This window comes from Heterodontus francisci, chromosome 7, assembly GCF_036365525.1.
Source record: "Heterodontus francisci isolate sHetFra1 chromosome 7, sHetFra1.hap1, whole genome shotgun sequence".
NCBI classification, from domain to species: Eukaryota; Metazoa; Chordata; class Chondrichthyes; order Heterodontiformes; family Heterodontidae; genus Heterodontus; species Heterodontus francisci.
In genome coordinates this window covers 133,228,204-133,252,449 of record NC_090377.1, presented here as the reverse complement: position 1 = coordinate 133,252,449, position 24,246 = coordinate 133,228,204, and the positions used below count along the sequence as shown (strand labels likewise).

The following is a 24,246-nucleotide window of genomic DNA, read 5'->3' as shown; positions in this document are numbered from 1 at the left end:
CCTTTGTGGTGATGCATTCTATAACAGGACTGAACCTTTGTGGTGATGCATTCTCTAACAGTACTGAACCCTTTGTGATGATGCATTCTGTAACAGTACTGAACCTTTGTGGTGATGCATTCTATAACAGTACTGAACCTTTGTGGTGATGCATTCTATAACAGGACTGAACCCTTTGTGATGATGCATTCTATAACAGGACTGAACCTTTGTGGTGATGCATTCTGTAACATTACTGAACCTTTGTGGTGATGCATTCTATAACAGTACTGAACCTTTGTGGTGATGCATTCTGTAACAGTACTGAACACTTGTGGTGATGCATTCTATAACAGTACTGAACCTTTGTGGTGATGCATTCTGTAACAGTACTGAACAGTTGTGGTGATGCATTCTGTAACAGTACTGAACCTTTGTGATGATGCATTCTATAACAGTACTGAACACATGTGGTGATGCATTCTGTAACAGTACTGAACATTTGTGATGATGCATTCTATAACAGTACTGAACACTTGTGGTGATGCATTCTGTAACAGTACTGAACGTTTGTGGTGATGCATTCTGTAACAGTACTGAACATTTGTGATGATGCATTCTGTAACAGTACTGAACACTTGTGGTGATGCATTCTGTAACAGTACTGAACATTTGTGATGATGCATTCTATAACAGTACTGAACCCTTGTGGTGATGCATTCTGTAACAGTACTGAACGTTTGTGATGATGCATTCTATAACAGTACTGAACCTTTGTGGTGATGCATTCTGTAACAGTACTGAACCTTTGTGGTGATGCATTCTGTAACAGGACTGAAAGTTTGTGGTGATGCACTCTGTAACAGTACTGAACCTTTGTGGTGATGCATTCTCTAACAGTACTGAACCTTTGTGGTGATGCATTCCATAACAGTACTGAACCTTTGTGATGATGCATTCTAAAACAGTACTGAACCTTTGTATTGATGCATTCTATAACAGTACTGAACCTTTGTGATGATGCATTCTATAACAGTACTGAACATTTGTGGTGATGCAATCTCTAACAGTACTGAACCCTTTGTGATGATGCATTCTGTAACAGTACTGAACCTTTGTGGTGATGCAATCTCTAACAGTACTGAACCCTTTGTGATGATGCATTCTGTAACAGTACTGAACCCTTTGTGGTGATGCATTCTGTAACAGTACTGAACCTTTGTGGTGATGCATTCCATAACAGTACTGAACCTTTGTGATGATGCATTCTATAACAGTACTGAACCTTTGTGGTGATGCATTCTGTAACAGTACTGAACCTTTGTGGTGATGCATTCCATAACAGTACTGAACCTTTGTGGTGATGCAATCTCTAACAGTACTGAACCCTTTGTGATGATGCATTCTGTAACAGTACTGAACCCTTTGTGGTGATGCATTCTGTAACAGTACTGAACCTTTGTGGTGATGCATTCCATAACAGTACTGAACCTTTGTGATGATGCATTCTATAACAGTACTGAACCTTTGTGGTGATGCATTCCATAACAGTACTGAACCTTTGTGATGATGCATTCTATAACAGTACTGAACCTTTGTGGTGATGCATTCTGTAACAGTACTGAACCTTTGTGGTGATGCATTCCATAACAGTACTGAACCTTTGTGATGATGCATTCTATAACAGTACTGAACCTTTGTGGTGATGCATTCTATAACAGTACTGAACCTTTGTGATGATGCATTCTATAACAGTACTGAACACATGTGGTGATGCATTCTATAACAGTACTGAACCTTTGTGGTGATGCATTCCATAACAGTACTGAACCCTTTGTGATGATGCATTCTGTAACAGTACTGAACCTTTGTGGTGATGCATTCTGTAACAGTACTGAACCTTTATGGTGATGCATTCTGTAACAGTACTGAACATTTGTGATGATGCATTCTATAACAGTACTGAACACATGTGGTGATGCATTCTGTAACAGTACTGAACATTTGTGATGATGCATTCTATAACAGTACTGAACACTTGTGGTGATGCATTCTGTAACAGTACTGAACGTTTGTGGTGATGCATTCTGTAACAGTACTGAACATTTGTGATGATGCATTCTGTAACAGTACTGAACACTTGTGGTGATGCATTCTGTAACAGTACTGAACATTTGTGATGATGCATTCTATAACAGTACTGAACCCTTGTGGTGATGCATTCTGTAACAGTACTGAACGTTTGTGATGATGCATTCTATAACAGTACTGAACCTTTGTGGTGATGCATTCTGTAACAGTACTGAACCTTTGTGGTGATGCATTCTGTAACAGGACTGAAAGTTTGTGGTGATGCACTCTGTAACAGTACTGAACCTTTGTGGTGATGCATTCTCTAACAGTACTGAACCTTTGTGGTGATGCATTCCATAACAGTACTGAACCTTTGTGATGATGCATTCTATAACAGTACTGAACCTTTGTGGTGATGCATTCTATAACAGTACTGAACCTTTGTGATGATGCATTCTATAACAGTACTGAACATTTGTGGTGATGCAATCTCTAACAGTACTGAACCCTTTGTGATGATGCATTCTGTAACAGTACTGAACCTTTGTGGTGATGCAATCTCTAACAGTACTGAACCCTTTGTGATGATGCATTCTGTAACAGTACTGAACCCTTTGTGGTGATGCATTCTGTAACAGTACTGAACCTTTGTGGTGATGCATTCCATAACAGTACTGAACCTTTGTGATGATGCATTCTATAACAGTACTGAACCTTTGTGGTGATGCATTCTGTAACAGTACTGAACCTTTGTGGTGATGCATTCCATAACAGTACTGAACCTTTGTGGTGATGCAATCTCTAACAGTACTGAACCCTTTGTGATGATGCATTCTGTAACAGTACTGAACCCTTTGTGGTGATGCATTCTGTAACAGTACTGAACCTTTGTGGTGATGCATTCCATAACAGTACTGAACCTTTGTGATGATGCATTCTATAACAGTACTGAACCTTTGTGGTGATGCATTCCATAACAGTACTGAACCTTTGTGATGATGCATTCTATAACAGTACTGAACCTTTGTGGTGATGCATTCTGTAACAGTACTGAACCTTTGTGGTGATGCATTCCATAACAGTACTGAACCTTTGTGATGATGCATTCTATAACAGTACTGAACCTTTGTGGTGATGCATTCTATAACAGTACTGAACCTTTGTGATGATGCATTCTATAACAGTACTGAACACATGTGGTGATGCATTCTCTAACAGTACTGAACCTTTGTGGTGATGCATTCCATAACAGTACTGAACCCTTTGTGATGATGCATTCTGTAACAGTACTGAACCTTTGTGGTGATGCATTCTGTAACAGTACTGAACCTTTGTGGTGATGCAATCTCTAACAGTACTGAACCCTTTGTGATGATGCATTCTGTAACAGTACTGAACCTTTGTGGTGATGCATTCCATAACAGTACTGAACCTTTGTGATGATGCATTCTATAACAGTACTGAACCTTTGTGGTGATGCATTCTATAACAGTACTGAACCTTTGTGATGATGCATTCTATAACAGTACTGAACACATGTGGTGATGCATTCTATAACAGTCCTGAACCTTTGTGGTGATGCATTCTATAACAGTACTGAACCCTTTGTGATGATGCATTCCATAACAGTACTGAACCTTTGTGGTGATGCATTCTATAACAGTACTGAACCTTTGTGGTGATGCATTCTATGACAGGACTGAACCCTTTGTGATGATGCATTCTATAACAGTACTGAACCTTTGTGGTGATGCATTCTATAACAGTACTGAACCCTTTGTGATGATGCATTCTGTAACAGTACTGAACCTTTGTGGTGATGCATTCTATAACAGTACTGAACCTTTGTGATGATGCATTCTATAACAGTACTGAACCTTTGTGGTGATGTATTCTATGACAGGACTGAACCCTTTGTGATGAATCATTCTGTAACAGTACTGAACCTTTGTGGTGATGCATTCTATAACAGTACTGAACCTTTGTGATGATGCATTCTATAACAGTACTGAACCTTTGTGGTGATGCATTCTATAACAGTACTGAACCTTTGTGATGATGCATTCTATAACATTACTGAACCTTTGTGATTATGCATTCTATAACAGTAGTGAACCTTTGTGGTGATGCATTCCATAACAGTACTGAACCCTTTGTGATGATGCATTCTGTAACAGTACTGAACCTTTGTGGTGATGCATTCTATAACAGTACTGAACCTTTGTGGTGATGCATTCTATAACAGTACTCAACCTTTGTGGTGATGCATTCTATAACAGTACTGAACCTTTGTGGTGATGCATTCTATAACAGTACTGAACCTTTGTGGTGATGCATTCTATAACAGTACTGAACCTTTGTGATGATGCATTCTATAACAGTACTGAACCTTTGTGGTGATGCATTCTATAACAGGACTGAACCCTTTGTGATGATGCATTCTATAACAGTAGTGAACCTTTGTGGTGATGCATTCTATAACAGTACTGAACCTTTGTGGTGATGCATTCTGTAACAGTACTGAACCTTTGTGGTGATACATTCTATAACAGTACTGAACCTTTGTGGTGATGCATTCTATAACAGTACTGAACCTTTGTGATGATGCATTCTATAACAGTAGTGAACCTTTGTGGTGATGCATTCTATAACAGTACTGAACCTTTGTGGTGATGCATTCTATAACAGTACTGAACCTTTGTGATGATGCATTCTATAACAGTACTGAACCTTTGTGGTGATGCATTCTATAACAGGACTGAACCCTTTGTGATGATGCATTCTATAACAGTAGTGAACCTTTGTGGTGATGCATTCTATAACAGTACTGAACCCTTTGTGATGATGCATTCTATAACAGTGCTGAACCTTTGTGGTGATGCATTCTATAACAGGACTGAACCCTTTGTGATGATGCATTCTATAACAGTAGTGAACCTTTGTGGTGATGCATTCTATAACAGTACTGAACCCTTTGTGATGATGCATTCTATAACAGTACTGAACCTTTGTGGTGATGCATTCTATAACAGTACTGAACCTTTGTGATGATGCATTCTATAACAGTACTGAACCTTTGTGGTGATGCATTCTATAACAGGACTGAACCCTTTGTGATGATGCATTCTATAACAGTAGTGAACCTTTGTGGTGATGCATTCTATAACAGTACTGAACCTTTGTGGTGATGCATTCTATAACAGTACTGAACCTTTGTGGTGATGCATTCTATAACAGTACTGAACCTTTGTGGTGATGCATTCTATAACAGTACTGAACCTTTGTGATGATGCATTCTATAACAGTACTGAACCTTTGTGGTGATGCATTCTATAACAGGACTGAACCCTTTGTGATGATGCATTCTATAACAGTAGTGAACCTTTGTGGTGATGCATTCTGTAACAGTACTGAACCTTTGTGGTGATGCATTCTATAACAGTACTGAACCTTTGTGGTGATGCATTCTATAACAGTACTGAACCTTTGTGGTGATGCATTCTATAACAGTACTGAACCTTTGTGGTGATGCATTCTATAACAGTAGTGAACCTTTGTGGTGATGCATTCTATAACAGTACTGAACCTTTGTGGTGATGCATTCTATAACAGGACTGAACCCTTTGTGATGATGCATTCTATAACAGTAGTGAACCTTTGTGGTGATGCATTCTCTAACAGTACTGAACCCTTTGTGATGATGCATTCTATAACAGGACTGAACCCTTTGTGATGATGCATTCTGTAACAGTACTGAACCTTTGTGATGATGCATTCTATAACAGGACTGAACCCTTTGTGATGATGCATTCTATAACAGTAGTGAACCTTTGTGGTGATGCATTCTCTAACAGTACTGAACCCTTTGTGATGATGCATTCTATAACAGGACTGAACCCTTTGTGATGATGCATTCTGTAACAGTACTGAACCTTTGTGATGATGCATTCTATAACAGGACTGAACCCTTTGTGATGATGCATTCTGTAACAGTACTGAACCTTTGTGGTGATGCATTCTCTATCAGGACTGAACCCTTTGTGATGATGCATTCTGTAACAGTACTGAACAGTTGTGATGATGCATTCTGTAACAGTACTGAACCTTTGTGGTGATGCATTCTCTATCAGGACTGAACCCTTTGTGATGATGCATTCTGTAACAGTACTGAACATTTGTGATGATGCATTCTATAACAGTACTGAACACTTGTGGTGATGCATTCTGTAACAGTACTGAACATTTGTGATGATGCATTCTATAACAGTACTGAACACTTGTGGTGATGCATTCTGTAACAGTACTGAACATTTGTGATGATGCATTCTGTAACAGTACTGAACACTTGTGGTGATGCATTCTGTAACAGTACTGAACATTTGTGATGATGCATTCTATAACAGTACTGAACCCTTGTGGTGATGCATTCTGTAACAGTACTGAACGTTTGTGATGATGCATTCTATAACAGTACTGAACCTTTGTGGTGATGCATTCTGTAACAGGACTGAAAGTTTGTGGTGATGCACTCTGTAACAGTACTGAACCTTTGTGGTGATGCATTCCATAACAGTACTGAACCTTTGTGGTGATGCATTCTATGACAGGACTGAACCCTTTGTGATGAATCATTCTGTAACAGTACTGAACCTTTGTGGTGATGCATTCTATAACAGTACTGAACCTTTGTGGTGATGCATTCTATAACAGGACTGAACCTTTGTGGTGATGCATTCTATAACATTACTGAACCTTTGTGATGATGCATTCTATAACAGTAGTGAACCTTTGTGGTGATGCATTCCATAACAGTACTGAACCCTTTGTGATGATGCATTCTGTAACAGTACTGAACCTTTGTGGTGATGCATTCTATAACAGTACTGAACCTTTGTGGTGATGCATTCTATAACAGTACTGAACCTTTGTGGTGATGCATTCTATAACAGTACTGAACCTTTGTGGTGATGCATTCTATAACAGTACTGAACCTTTGTGGTGATGCATTCTATAACAGTAGTGAACCTTTGTGGTGATGCATTCTATAACAGTACTGAACCCTTTGTGATGATGCATTCTATAACAGTAGTGAACCTTTGTGGTGATGCATTCTCTAACAGTACTGAACCCTTTGTGATGATGCATTCTATAACAGGACTGAACCCTTTGTGATGATGCATTCTATAACAGGACTGAACCTTTGTGGTGATGCATTCTCTATCAGGACTGAACCCTTTGTGATGATGCATTCTGTAACAGTACTGAACAGTTGTGGTGATGCATTCTGTAACAGTACTGAACATTTGTGATGATGCATTCTATAACAGTACTGAACACTTGTGGTGATGCATTCTATAACAGTACTGAACACTTGTGGTGATGCATTCTGTAACAGTACTGAACGTTTGTGGTGATGCATTCTGTAACAGTACTGAACATTTGTGATGATGCATTCTGTAACAGTACTGAACACTTGTGGTGATGCATTCTGTAACAGTACTGAACATTTGTGATGATGCATTCTATAACAGTACTGAACACTTGTGGTGATGCATTCTGTAACAGTACTGAACGTTTGTGGTGATGCATTCTGTAACAGTACTGAACATTTGTGATGATGCATTCTGTAACAGTACTGAACACTTGTGGTGATGCATTCTGTAACAGTACTGAACATTTGTGATGATGCATTCTATAACAGTACTGAACCCTTGTGGTGATGCATTCTGTAACAGTACTGAACGTTTGTGATGATGCATTCTGTAACAGTACTGAACCTTTGTGGTGATGCATTCTGTAACAGTACTGAACCTTTGTGGTGATGCATTCTGTAACAGGACTGAAAGTTTGTGGTGATGCACTCTGTAACAGTACTGAACCTTTGTGGTGATGCATTCTCTAACAGTACTGAACCTTTGTGGTGATGCATTCCATAACAGTACTGAACCTTTGTGATGATGCATTCTATAACAGTACTGAACCTTTGTGATGATGCATTCTATAACAGTACTGAACCTTTGTGGTGATGCATTCTATAACAGGACTGAACCCTTTGTGATGATGCATTCTATAACAGTACTGAACATTTGTGGTCATGCAATCTCTAACAGTACTGAACCCTTTGTGATGATGCATTCTGTAACAGTACTGAACCTTTGTGGTAATGCAATCTCTAACAGTACTGAACCCTTTGTGATGATGCATTCTGTAACAGTACTGAACCTTTGTGATGATGCATTCCATAACAGTACTGAACCTTTGTGATGATGCATTCTTTAACAGTACTGAACCCTTTGTGATGATGCATTCTGTAACAGTACTGAACCTTTGTGGTGATGCATTCCATAACAGTACTGAACCTTTGTGATGATGCATTCTATAACAGTACTGAACCTTTGTGGTGATGCATTCTATAACAGTACTGAACCTTTGTGATGATGCATTCTATAACAGTACTGAACACATGTGGTGATGCATTCTATAACAGTACTGAACCTTTGTGGTGATGCATTCCATAACAGTACTGAACCTTTGTGATGATGCATTCTATAACAGTACTGAACCTTTGTGGTGATGCATTCTATAACAGTACTGAACCTTTGTGGTGATGCATTCCATAACAGTACTGAACCCTTTGTGATGATGCATTCTGTAACAGTACTGAACCTTTGTGGTGATGCATTCTATAACAGTACTGAACCTTTGTGATGATGCATTCTATAACAGTACTGAACCTTTGTGGTGATGCATTCCATAACAGTACTGAACCTTTGTGGTGATGCATTCTATAACAGTACTGAACCTTTGTGGTGATGCATTCTATGACAGGACTGAACCCTTTGTGATGAATCATTCTGTAACAGTACTGAACCTTTGTGGTGATGCATTCTATAACAGTACTGAACCTTTGTGGTGATGCATTCTATAACAGGACTGAACCTTTGTGGTGATGCATTCTATAACATTACTGAACCTTTGTGATGATGCATTCTATAACAGTAGTGAACCTTTGTGGTGATGCATTCCATAACAGTACTGAACCCTTTGTGATGATGCATTCTGTAACAGTACTGAACCTTTGTGGTGATGCATTCTATAACAGTACTGAACCTTTGTGGTGATGCATTCTATAACAGTACTGAACCTTTGTGGTGATGCATTCTATAACAGTACTGAACCTTTGTGGTGATGCATTCTATAACAGTAGTGAACCTTTGTGGTGATGCATTCTATAACAGTACTGAACCTTTGTGATGATGCATTCTATAACAGGACTGAACCTTTGTGGTGATGCATTCTCTAACAGTACTGAACCCTTTGTGATGATGCATTCTGTAACAGTACTGAACCTTTGTGGTGATGCATTCTATAACAGTACTGAACCTTTGTGGTGATGCATTCTATAACAGTACTGAACCTTTGTGGTGATTCATTTCATAACAGTACTGAACCTTTGTGGTGATGCATTCTGTAACAGTACTGAACCTTTGTGATGATGCATTCTGTAACTGTACTGAACCTTTGTGGTGATGCATTCTATAACAGTACTGAACCCTTGTGCTGATGCATTCTATAACAGTACTGAACCTTTGTGATGATGCATTCTCTAACAGTACTGAACCTTTGTGGTGATGCATTCTATAACAGTACTGAACCTTTGTGCTGATGCATTCTCTAACAGTACTGAACCTTTGTGGTGATGCATTCTCTAACAGTACTGAACACTTTGTGATGATGCATTCTATAACAGTAGTGAACCTTTGTGGTGATGCATTCCATAACAGTACTGAACCCTTTGTGATGATGCATTCTGTAACAGTACTGAACCTTTGTGGTGATGCATTCTATAACAGTACTGAACCTTTGTGGTGATGCATTCCATAACAGTACTGAACCCTTTGTGATGATGCATTCTGTAACAGTACTGAACCTTTGTGGTGATGCATTCCATAACAGTACTGAACCCTTTGTGATGATGCATTCTGTAACAGTACTGAACCTTTGTGGTGATGCATTCTCTAACAGTACTGAACCCTTTGTGATGATGCGTTCTGTAACAGTACTGAACCTTTGTGATGATGCATTCTATAACAGTACTGAACCTTTGTGATGATGCATTCTATAACAGTACTGAACCTTTGTGATGATGCATTCTATAACAGTACTGAACCTTTGTGGTGATGCATTCTCTAACAGTACTGAACCCTTTGTGATGATGCATTCTATAACAGTACTGAACCTTTGTGGTGATGCATTCTATAACAGTACTGAACCTTTGTGCTGATGCATTCTATAACAGTACTGAAACTTTGTGGTGATGCATTCTCTAACAGTACTGAACCCTTTGTGATGATGCATTCTGTAACAGTACTGAACCTTTGTGATGATGCATTCTATCACAGTACTGAACCTTTGTGGTGATGCATTCTATAACAGTACTGAACCTTTGTGCTGATGCATTCTATAACAGTACTGAACCTTTGTGGTGATGCATTCTCTAACAGTACTGAACCCTTTGTGATGATGCATTCTGTAACAGTCCTGAACCTTTGTGGTGATGCATTCTATAACAGTAGTGAACCTTTGTGGTGATGCATTCCATAACAGTACTGAACCCTTTGTGATGATGCATTCTGTAACAGTACTGAACCTTTGTGATGATGCATTCTGTAACAGTACTGAACCTTTGTGATGATGCATTCTGTAACTGTACTGAACCTTTGTGGTGATGCATTCTATAACAGTACTGAACCCTTGTGCTGATGCATTCTATAACAGTACTGAACCTTTGTGATGATGCATTCTCTAACAGTACTGAACCTTTGTGGTGATGCATTCTATAACAGTACTGAACCTTTGTGCTGATGCATTCTCTAACAGTACTGAACCTTTGTGGTGATGCATTCTCTAACAGTACTGAACACTTTGTGATGATGCATTCTATAACAGTAGTGAACCTTTGTGGTGATGCATTCCATAACAGTACTGAACCCTTTGTGATGATGCATTCTGTAACAGTACTGAACCTTTGTGGTGATGCATTCTATAACAGTACTGAACCTTTGTGGTGATGCATTCCATAACAGTACTGAACCCTTTGTGATGATGCATTCTGTAACAGTACTGAACCTTTGTGGTGATGCATTCCATAACAGTACTGAACCCTTTGTGATGATGCATTCTGTAACAGTACTGAACCTTTGTGGTGATGCATTCTCTAACAGTACTGAACCCTTTGTGATGATGCATTCTGTAACAGTACTGAACCTTTGTGATGATGCATTCTATAACAGTACTGAACCTTTGTGATGATGCATTCTATAACAGTACTGAACCTTTGTGATGATGCATTCTATAACAGTACTGAACCTTTGTGGTGATGCATTCTCTAACAGTACTGAACCCTTTGTGATGATGCATTCTATAACAGTACTGAACCTTTGTGGTGATGCATTCTATAACAGTACTGAACCTTTGTGCTGATGCATTCTATAACAGTACTGAAACTTTGTGGTGATGCATTCTCTAACAGTACTGAACCCTTTGTGATGATGCATTCTGTAACAGTACTGAACCTTTGTGATGATGCATTCTATCACAGTACTGAACCTTTGTGGTGATGCATTCTATAACAGTACTGAACCTTTGTGCTGATGCATTCTATAACAGTACTGAACCTTTGTGGTGATGCATTCTCTAACAGTACTGAACCCTTTGTGATGATGCATTCTGTAACAGTCCTGAACCTTTGTGGTGATGCATTCTATAACAGTAGTGAACCTTTGTGGTGATGCATTCCATAACAGTACTGAACCCTTTGTGATGATGCATTCTGTAACAGTACTGAACCTTTGTGATGATGCATTCTGTAACAGTACTGAACCTTTGTGGTGATGCATTCTATAACAGGACTGAACCTTTGTGGTGATGCATTCTATAACAGGACTGAACCTTTGTGGTGATGCATTCTCTAACAGTACTGAACCCTTTGTAATGATGCATTCTGTAACAGTACTGAACCTTTGTGGTGATGCATTCTATAACAGGACTGAACCTTTGTGGTGATGCATTCTCTAACAGTACTGAACCCTTTGTGATGATGCATTCTGTAACAGTACTGAACCTTTGTGGTGATGCATTCTTTTACAGTACTGAACCTTTGTGGTGATGCATTCTATAACAGGACTGAACCCTTTGTAATGATGCATTCTATAACAGGACTGAACCTTTGTGGTGATGCATTCTGTAACAGTACTGAACCTTTGTGGTGATGCATTCTGTAACAGTACTGAACCTTTGTGGTGATGCATTCTATAACAGTACTGAACCTTTGTGGTGATGCATTCTGTAACAGTACTGAACACTTGTGGTGATGCATTCTATAACAGTACTGAACCTTTGTGGTGATGCATTCTGTAACAGTACTGAACATTTGTGATGATGCATTCTATAACAGTACTGAACACTTGTGGTGATGCATTCTGTAACAGTACTGAACGTTTGTGGTGATGCATTCTGTAACAGTACTGAACATTTGTGATGATGCATTCTGTAACAGTACTGAACACTTGTGGTGATGCATTCTGTAACAGTACTGAACATTTGTGATGATGCATTCTATAACAGTACTGAACACTTGTGGTGATGCATTCTGTAACAGGACTGAAAGTTTGTGGTGATGCATTCTGTAACAGTACTGAACCTTTGTGGTGATGCATTCTCTAACAGTACTGAACCTTTGTGGTGATGCATTCCATAACAGTACTGAACCTTTGTGATGATGCATTCTATAACAGTACTGAACCTTTGTGATGATGCATTCTCTAACAGTACTGAACCTTTGTGGTGATGCATTCTATAACAGGACTGAACCCTTTGTGATGATGCATTCTATAACAGTACTGAACCTTTGTGGTGATGCAATCTCTAACAGTACTGAACCCTTTGTGATGATGCATTCTGTAACAGTACTGAACCTTTGTGGTGATGCAATCTCTAACAGTACTGAACCCTTTGTGATGATGCATTCTGTAACAGTACTGAACCTTTGTGATGATGCATTCCATAACAGTACTGAACCTTTGTGATGATGCATTCTATAACAGTACTGAACCTTTGTGGTGATGCATTCTAATAACAGTACTGAACCTTTGTGATGATGCATTCTATAACAGTACTGAACACATGTGGTGATGCATTCTATAACAGTACTGAACCTTTGTGGTGATGCATTCCATAACAGTACTGAACCCTTTGTGATGATGCATTCTGTAACAGTACTGAACCTTTGTGGTGATGCATTCCATAACAGTACTGAACCTTTGTGATGATGCATTCTGTAACAGTACTGAACCTTTGTGGTGATGCATTCTATAACAGTTCTGAACCTTTGTGGTGATGCATTCTATAACAGTTCTGAACCTTTGTGGTGATGCATTCTATAACAGTTCTGAACCTTTGTGGTGATGCATTCTATAACAGTTCTGAACCTTTGTGGTGATGCATTCTATAACAGTACTGAACCTTTGTGCTGATGCATTCTATAACAGTACTGAAACTTTGTGGTGATGCATTCTCTAACAGTACTGAACCCTTTGTGATGATGCATTCTGTAACAGTACTGAACCTTTGTGATGATGCATTCTATCACAGTACTGAACCTTTGTGGTGATGCATTCTATAACAGTACTGAACCTTTGTGCTGATGCATTCTATAACAGTACTGAACCTTTGTGGTGATGCATTCTCTAACAGTACTGAACCCTTTGTGATGATGCATTCTGTAACAGTCCTGAACCTTTGTGGTGATGCATTCTATAACAGTAGTGAACCTTTGTGGTGATGCATTCCATAACAGTACTGAACCCTTTGTGATGATGCATTCTGTAACAGTACTGAACCTTTGTGATGATGCATTCTGTAACAGTACTGAACCTTTGTGGTGATGCATTCTATAACAGGACTGAACCTTTGTGGTGATGCATTCTATAACAGGACTGAACCTTTGTGGTGATGCATTCTCTAACAGTACTGAACCCTTTGTGATGATGCATTCTGTAACAGTACTGAACCTTTGTGGTGATGCATTCTATAACAGGACTGAACCTTTGTGGTGATGCATTCTCTAACAGTACTGAACCCTTTGTGATGATGCATTCTGTAACAGTACTGAACCTTTGTGGTGATGCATTCTTTTACAGTACTGAACCTTTGTGGTGATGCATTCTATAACAGGACTGAACCCTTTGTAATGATGCATTCTATAACAGGACTGAACCTTTGTGGTGATGCATTCTGTAACAGTACTGAACCTTTGTGGTGATGCATTCTGTAACAGTACTGAACCTTTGTGGTGATGCATTCCATAACAGTACTGAACCTTTGTGGTGATGCATTCTGTAACAGTACTGAACACTTGTGGTGATGCATTCTATAACAGTACTGAACCTTTGTGGTGATGCATTCTGTAACAGTACTGAACACTTGTGGTGATGCATTCTGTAACAGTACTGAACACTTGTGGTGATGCATTCTGTAACAGTACTGAACCTTTGTGGTGATGCATTCTGTAACAGTACTGAACAGTTGTGGTGATGCATTCTGTAACAGTACTGAACATTTGTGATGATGCATTCTATAACAGTACTGAACACTTGTGGTGATGCATTCTGTAACAGTACTGAACGTTTGTGGTGATGCATTCTGTAACAGTACTGAACATTTGTGATGATGCATTCTGTAACAGTACTGAACACTTGTGGTGATGCATTCTGTAACAGTACTGAACATTTGTGATGATGCATTCTATAACAGTACTGAACACTTGTGGTGATGCATTCTGTAACAGCACTGAACGTTTGTGATGATGCATTCTATAACAGTACTGAACCTTTGTGGTGATGCATTCTGTCACAGTACTGAACCTTTGTGGTGATGCATTCTGTAACAGGACTGAAAGTTTGTGGTGATGCATTCTGTAACAGTACTGAACCTTTGTGGTGATGCATTCTCTTACAGTACTGAACCTTTGTGGTGATGCATTCCATAACAGTACTGAACCTTTGTGATGATGCATTCTATAACAGTACTGAACCTTTGTGATGATGCATTCTCTAACAGTACTGAACCTTTGTGGTGATGCATTCTATAACAGGACTGAACCCTTTGTGATGATGCATTCTATAACAGTACTGAACCTTTGTGGTGATGCAATCTCTAACAGTACTGAACCCTTTGTGATGATGCATTCTGTAACAGTACTGAACCTTTGTGGTGATGCAATCTCTAACAGTACTGAACCCTTTGTGATGATGCATTCTGTAACAGTACTGAACCTTTGTGATGATGCATTCCATAACAGTACTGAACCTTTGTGATGATGCATTCTATAACAGTACTGAACCTTTGTGGTGATGCATTCTAATAACAGTACTGAACCTTTGTGATGATGCATTCTATAACAGTACTGAACACATGTGGTGATGCATTCTATAACAGTACTGAACCTTTGTGGTGATGCATTCCATAACAGTACTGAACCCTTTGTGATGATGCATTCTGTAACAGTACTGAACCTTTGTGGTGATGCATTCCATAACAGTACTGAACCTTTGTGATGATGCATTCTGTAACAGTACTGAACCTTTGTGGTGATGCATTCTATAACAGTTCTGAACCTTTGTGATGATGCATTCTATAACAGTACTGAACCTTTGTGGTGATGCATTCTAATAACAGTACTGAACCTTTGTGATGATGCATTCTATAACAGTACTGAACACTTGTGGTGATGCATTCTGTAACAGTACTGAACGTTTGTGGTGATGCATTCTGTAACAGTACTGAACATTTGTGATGATGCATTCTGTAACAGTACTGAACACTTGTGGTGATGCATTCTGTAACAGTACTGAACATTTGTGATGATGCATTCTATAACAGTACTGAACACTTGTGGTGATGCATTCTGTAACAGTACTGAACGTTTGTGGTGATGCATTCTGTAACAGTACTGAACATTTGTGATGATGCATTCTGTAACAGTACTGAACACTTGTGGTGATGCATTCTGTAACAGTACTGAACATTTGTGATGATGCATTCTATAACAGTACTGAACACTTGTGGTGATGCATTCTGTAACAGCACTGAACGTTTGTGATGATGCATTCTATAACAGTACTGAACCTTTGTGGTGATGCATTCTGTCACAGTACTGAACCTTTGTGGTGATGCATTCTGTAACAGGACTGAAAGTATGTGGTGATGCATTCTGTAACAGTACTGAACCTTTGTGGTGATGCATTCTCTAACAGTACTGAACCTTTGTGGTGATGCATTCCATAACAGTACTGAACCTTTGTGATGATGCATTCTATAACAGTACTGAACCTTTGTGATGATGCATTCTATAACAGTACTGAACCTTTGTGGTGATGCATTCTCTAACAGTACTGAACCTTTGTGGTGATGCATTCTATAACAGTACTGAACCTTTGTGATGATGCATTCTATAACAATAGTGAACCTTTGTGGTGATGCATTCCATAACAGTACTGAACCTTTGTGGTGATGCATTCTATAACAGTACTGAACCTTTGTGGTGATGCATTCCATAACAGTACTGAACCCTTTGTGATGATGCATTCTGTAACAGTACTGAACCTTTGTGGTGATGCATTCTCTAACAGTACTGAACCTTTGTGATGATGCATTCTATAACAGTACTGAACCTTTGTGGTGATGCATTCTATAACAGTACTGAACCTTTGTGGTGATGCATTCTATAACAGTACTGAACCTTTGTGGTGATGCATTCTATAACAGTAGTGAACCTTTGTGGTGATGCATTCTATAACAGTACTGAACCTTTGTGATGATGCATTCTATAACAATAGTGAACCTTTGTGGTGAAGCATTCCATAACAGTACTGAACCCTTTGTGATGATGCATTCTGTAACAGTACTGAACCTTTGTGGTGATGCATTCTCTAACAGTACTGAACCTTTGTGGTGATGCATTCTATAACAGTACTGAACCTTTGTGGTGATGCATTCTATAACAGTACTGAACCTTTGTGGTGATGCATTCTATAACAGTACTGAACCTTTGTGGTGATGCATTCTATAACAGTACTGAACCTTTGTGGTGATGCATTCTATAACAGTACTGAACCTTTGTGGTGATGCATTCTATAACAGTAGTGAACCTTTGTGGTGATGCATTCTATAACAGTACTGAACATTTGTGGTGATGCATTCTATAACAGGACTGAACCCTTTGTGATGATGCATTCTATAACAGTAGTGAACCTTTGTGGTGATGCATTCTCTAACAGTACTGAACCTTTGTGGTGATGCATTCTATAACAGGACTGAACCCTTTGTGATGATGCATTCTATAACAGTAGTGAACCTTTGTGGTGATGCATTCTCTAACAGTACTGAACCTTTGTGGTGATGCATTCTATAACAGGACTGAACCCTTTGTGATGATGCATTCTATAACAGTACTGAACCCTTTGTGATGATGCATTCTGGAACAGTACTGAACCTTTGTGATGATGCATTCTGGAACATTACTGAACCTTTGTGGTGATGCATTCTATAACAGTACTGAACCTTTGTGGTGATGCATTCTATAACAGGACTGAACCCTTTGTGATGATGCATTCTGGAACAGTACTGAACCTTTGTGATGATGCATTCTGGAACAGTACTGAACCTTTGTGGTGATGCATTCTATAACAGTACTGAACCTTTGTGGTGATGCATTCTATAACAGGACTGAACCCTTTGTGATGATGCATTCTGGAACAGTACTGAACCTTTGTGATGATGCATTCTGGAACAGTACTGAACCTTTGTGATGATGCATTCTGGAACAGGACTGAACCCTTTGTGATGATGCATTCTATAACAGGACTGAACCCTTTGTGATGATGCATTCTGGAACAGTACTGAACCTTTGTGATGATGCATTCTGGAACAGTACTGAACCTTTGTGGTGATGCATTCTATAACAGTACTGAACCTTTGTGGTGATGCATTCTATAACAGTACTGAACCTTTGTGGTGATGCATTCTATAACAGTAGTGAACCTTTGTGGTGATGCATTCTATAACAGGACTGAACCCTTTGTGATGATGCATTCTATAACAGTAGTGAACCTTTGTGGTGATGCATTCTCTAACAGTACTGAACCCTTTGTGATGATGCATTCTATAACAGTACTGAACGCTTTGTGGTGATGCATTCTCTAACAGTACTGAACCCTTTGTGATGATGCATTCTATAACAGTACTGAACCTTTGTGATGATGCATTCTGTAACAGTACTGAACCTTTGTGATGATGCATTCTATAACAGGACTGAACCCTTTGTGATGATGCATTCTATAACAGGACTGAACCTTTGTGGTGATGCATTCTCTATCAGGACTGAACCATTTGTGATGATGCATTCTATAACAGGACTGAACCTTTGTGGTGATGCATTCTCTAACAGTACTGAACCCTTTGTGATGATGCATTCTGTAACAGTACTGAACCTTTGTGGTGATGCATTCTATAACAGTACTGAACCTTTGTGGTGATGCATTCTATAACAGTACTGAACCTTTGTGGTGATTCATTTCATAACAGTACTGAACCTTTGTGGTGATGCATTCTGTAACTGTACTGAACCTTTGTGGTGATGCATTCTATAACAGTACTGAACCCTTGTGCTGATGCATTCTATAACAGTACTGAACCTTTGTGATGATGCATTCTGTAACAGTACTGAACCTTTGTGGTGATGCATTCTGTAACTGTACTTAACCTTTGTGGTGATGCATTCTATAACAGTACTGAACCTTTGTGCTGATGCATTCTATAACAGTACTGAACCTTTGTGGTGATGCATTCTGTAACTGTACTTAACCTTTGTGGTGATGCATTCTATAACAGTACTGAACCTTTGTGCTGATGCATTCTATAACAGTACTGAACCCTTGTGCTGATGCATTCTATAACAGTACTGAACCTTTGTGATGATGCATTCTGTAACAGTACTGAACCTTTGTGGTGATGCATTCTATGACAGGACTGAACCCTTTGTGATGATGCATTCTGTAACAGTACTGAACCTTTGTGGTGATGCATTCTATGACAGGACTGAACCTTTGTGGTGATGCATTCTCTAACAGTACTGAACCCTTTGTGATGATGCATTCTGTAACAGTACTGAACCTTTGTGGTGATGCATTCTATAACAGTACTGAACCTTTGTGGTGATGCATTCTATAACAGGACTGAACCTTTGTGGTGATGCATTCTATAACAGTACTGAACCTTTGTGATGATGCATTCTATAACAGTAGTGAACCTTTGTGGTGATGCATTCCATAACAGTACTGAACCCTTTGTGATGATGCATTCTGTAACAGTACTGAACCTTTGTGGTGATGCATTCTATAACAGTACTGAACCTTTGTGGTGATGCATTCTATAACAGTACTGAACCTTTGTGGTGATGCATTCTATAACAGTAGTGAACCTTTGTGGTGATGCATTCTATAACAGTACTGAACCTTTGTGGTAATGCATTCTGTAACAGGACTGAACCCTTTGTGATGATGCATTCTATAACAGTAGTGAACCTTTGTGGTGATGCATTCTCTAACAGTACTGAACCCTTTGTGATGATGCATTCTGTAACAGGACTGAACCCTTTGTGATGATGCATTCTGTAACAGTACTGAACCTTTGTGATGATGCATTCTATAACAGGACGGAACCCTTTGTGATGATGCATTCTATAACAGTAGTGAACCTTTGTGGTGATGCATTCTATAACAGGACTGAACCTTTGTGGTGATGCATTCTGTAACAGTACTGAACCTTTGTGGTGATGCATTCTATAACAGTACTGAACCTTTGTGGTGATGCATTCTATAACAGTACTGAACCTTTGTGGTGATGCATTCTATAACAGTACTGAACCTTTGTGATGATGCATTCTGTAACAGTACTGAACCCTTTGTGATGATGCATTCTATAACAGGACTGAACCTTTGTGGTGATGCATTCTGTAACAGTACTGAACCTTTGTGGTGATGCATTCTATAACAGTACTGAACCTTTGTGGTGATGCATTCTATAACAGTACTGAACCTTTGTGGTGATGCATTCTGTAACTGTACTGAACCTTTGTGGTGATGCATTCTATAACAGTACTGAACCTTTGTGGTGATGCATTCTATAACAGTACTGAACCTTTGTGGTGATGCATTCTATAACAGTACTGAACCTTTGTGGTGATGCATTCTATAACAGTACTGAACCTTTGTGGTGATGCATTCTGTAACAGTACTGAACCTTTGTGGTGATGCATTCTGTAACAGTACTGAACCTTTGTGGTGATGCATTCTATAACAGTACTGAACCTTTGTGGTGATGCATTCTATAACAGTACTGAACCTTTGTGGTGATGCATTCTATAACAGTACTGAACCTTTGTGGTGATGCATTCTGTAACAGTACTGAACCTTTGTGGTGATGCATTCTATAACAGTACTGAACCTTTGTGATGATGCATTCTATAACAGTACTGAACCTTTGTGGTGATGCATTCTGTAACAGTACTGAACCTTTGTGGTGATGCATTCTATAACAGTACTGAACCTTTGTGGTGATGCATTCTATAACAGTACTGAACCTTTGTGGTGATGCATTCTATAACAGTACTGAACCTTTGTGGTGATGCATTCTATAACAGTACTGAACCTTTGTGGTGATGCATTCTATAACAGTACTGAACCCTTTGTGATGATGCATTCTATAACAGGACTGAACCCTTTGTGATGATGCATTCTATAACAGGACTGAACCTTTGTGGTGATGCATTCTATAACAGTACTGAACCTTTGTGGTGATGCATTCTATAACAGTACTGAACCTTTGTGGTGATGCATTCTATAACAGTACTGAACCTTTGTGGTGATGCATTCTATAACAGTACTGAACCCTTTGTGATGATGCATTCTATAACAGGACTGAACCCTTTGTGATGATGCATTCTATAACAGGACTGAACCCTTTGTGATGATGCATTCTATAACAGTACTGAACCTTTGTGGTGATGCATTCTATAACAGTACTGAACCTTTGTGGTGATGCATTCTATAACAGTACTGAACCTTTGTGGTGATGCATTCTATAACAGTACTGAACCCTTTGTGATGATGCATTCTATAACAGGACTGAACCCTTTGTGATGATGCATTCTATAACAGGACTGAACCTTTGTGGTGATGCATTCTATAACAGTACTGAACCTTTGTGGTGATGCATTCTATAACAGTACTGAACCTTTGTGGTGATGCATTCTGTAACAGTACTGAACCTTTGTGATGATGCATTCTGTAACAGGACTGAACCCTTTGTGATGATGCATTCTATAACAGGACTGAACCTTTGTGGTGATGCATTCTATAACAGTAGTGAACCTTTGTGGTGATGCATTCTATAACAGTACTGAACCTTTGTTGTGATGCATTCTGTAACAGGACTGAACCCTTTGTGATGATGCATTCTGTAACAGGACTGAACCCTTTGTGATGATGCATTCTATAACAGGACTGAACCTTTGTGGTGATGCATTCTATAACAGTACTGAACCTTTGTGGTGATGCATTCTATAACAGGAGTGAACCTTTGTGGTGATGCATTCTATAACAGTAGTGAACCTTTGTGGTGATGCATTCTCTAACAGTACTGAACCCTTTGTGATGATGCATTCTGTAACAGTACTGAACCTTTGTGATGATGCATTCTATAACAGGACTGAACCCTTTGTGATGATGCATTCTATAACAGGACTGAACCTTTGTGGTGATGCATTCTGTAACAGTACTGAACCTTTGTGGTGATGCATTCTATAACAGGACTGAACCTTTGTGGTGATGCATTCTATAACAGTACTGAACCTTTGTGATGATGCATTCTATAACAGGACTGAACCCTTTGTGATGATGCATTCTATAACAGGACTGAACCTTTGTGGTGATGCATTCTGTAACTGTACTGAACCTTTGTGGTGATACATTCTATAACAGTACTGAACCCTTGTGCTGATGCATTCTATAACAGTACTGAACCTTTGTGATGATGCATTCTGTAACAGTACTGAACCTTTGTGGTGATGCATTCTGTAACTGTACTGAACCTTTGTGGTGATGCATTCTATAACAGTACTGAACCCTTGTGCTGATGCATTCTATAACAGTACTGAACCTTTGTGATGATGCATTCTGTAACAGTACTGAACCTTTGTGGTGATGCATTCTATAACAGTACTGAACCTTTGTGCTGATGCATTCTCTAACAGTACTGAACCTTAGTGGTGATGCATTCTCTAACAGTGCTGAACCCTTTGTGATGATGCATTCTATAACAGTGGTGAACCTTTGTGGTGATGCATTCTATAACAGTACTGAACCTTTGTGATGATGCATTCCATAACAGTACTGAACCCTTTGTGATGATGCATTTTGTAACAGTACTGAACCTTTGTGGTGATGCATTCTATAACAGTACTGAACCTTTGTGGTGATGCATTCCATAACAGTACTGAACCCTTTGTGATGATGCATTCTGTAACAGTACTGAACCTTTGTGGTGATGCATTCTCTAACAGTACTGAACCCTTTGTGATGATGCATTCTGTAACAGTACTGAACCTTTGTGATGATGCATTCTATAACAGTACTGAACCTTTGTGATGATGCATTCTATAACAGTACTGAACCTTTGTGGTGATGCATTCTCTAACAGTACTGAACCCTTTGTGATGATGCACTCTGTAACAGTACTGAACCTTTGTGATGATGCATTCTATAACAGTACTGAACCTTTGTGGTGATGCATTCGAAAACAGTACTGAACCTTTGTGCTGATGCATTCTATAACAGTACTGAACCTTTGTGGTGATGCATTCTCTAACAGTACTGAACCCTTTGTGATGATGCATTCTGTAACAGTACTGAACCTTTGTGATGATGCATTCTATAACAGTACTGAACCTTTGTGGTGATGCATTCTATAACAGTACTGAACCTTTGTGCTGATGCATTCTATAACAGTACTGAACCTTTGTGGTGATGCATTCTCTAACAGTACTGAACCCTTTGTGATGATGCATTCTGTAACAGTACTGAACCTTTGTGATGATGCGTTCTATAACAGTAGTGAACCTTTGTGGTGATGCATTCCATAACAGTACTGAACCCTTTGTGATGATGCATTCTGTAACAGTACTGAACCTTTGTGATGATGCATTCTGTAACAGTACTGAACCTTTGTGGTGATGCATTCTATAACAGGACTGAACCTTTGTGGTGATGCATTCTATAACAGGACTGAACCTTTGTGGTGATGCATTCTCTAACAGTTCTGAACCTTTGTGGTGATGCATTCTCTAACAGTACTGAACCTTTGTGGTGATGCATTCCATAACAGTACTGAACCTTTGTGATGATGCATTCTGTAACAGTACTGAACCTTTGTGGTGATGCATTCTATAACAGGACTGAACCTTTGTGGTGATGCATTCCATAACAGTACTGAACCCTTTGTGATGATGCATTCTGTAACAGTACTGAACCTTTGTGGTGATGCATTCTCTAACAGTACTGAACCTTTGTGGTGATGCAATCTATAACAGGACTGAACCCTTTGTGATTATGCATTCTATAACAGTACTGAACCTTGGTGGTGATGCAATCTCTAACAGTACTGAACCTTTGTGGTGATGCATTCTATAACAGTACTGAACCTTTGTGGTGATGCATTCTATAACAGTACTGAACCTTTGTGGTGATGCATTCTATAACAGTACTGAACCCTTTGTGATGATGCATTCTATAACAGGACTGAACCCTTTGTGATGATGCATTCTATAACAGGACTGAACCTTTGTGGTGATGCATTCTATAACAGTACTGAACCTTTGTGGTGATGCATTCTATAACAGTACTGAACCCTTTGTGATGATGCATTCTATAACAGGACTGAACCCTTTGTGATGATGCATTCTATAACAGTACTGAACCTTTGTGATGATGCATTCTATAACAGGACTGAACCTTTGTGGTGATGCATTCTATAACAGTACTGAACCTTTGTGGTGATGCATTCTATAACAGTACTGAA

The 24,246-nt window shown here is 39.1% G+C and overlaps 1 protein-coding gene across 2 annotated transcripts in view; it reads left to right on the top strand.

Annotated features, from left to right (window-relative positions):
- LOC137372331 (mitogen-activated protein kinase kinase kinase 13-like) overlaps positions 1–24,246 on the top strand; it is a 388,553-nt gene that overhangs the window by 111,111 nt on the left and 253,196 nt on the right. The gene's annotated exons all lie outside the window — the stretch shown is intronic.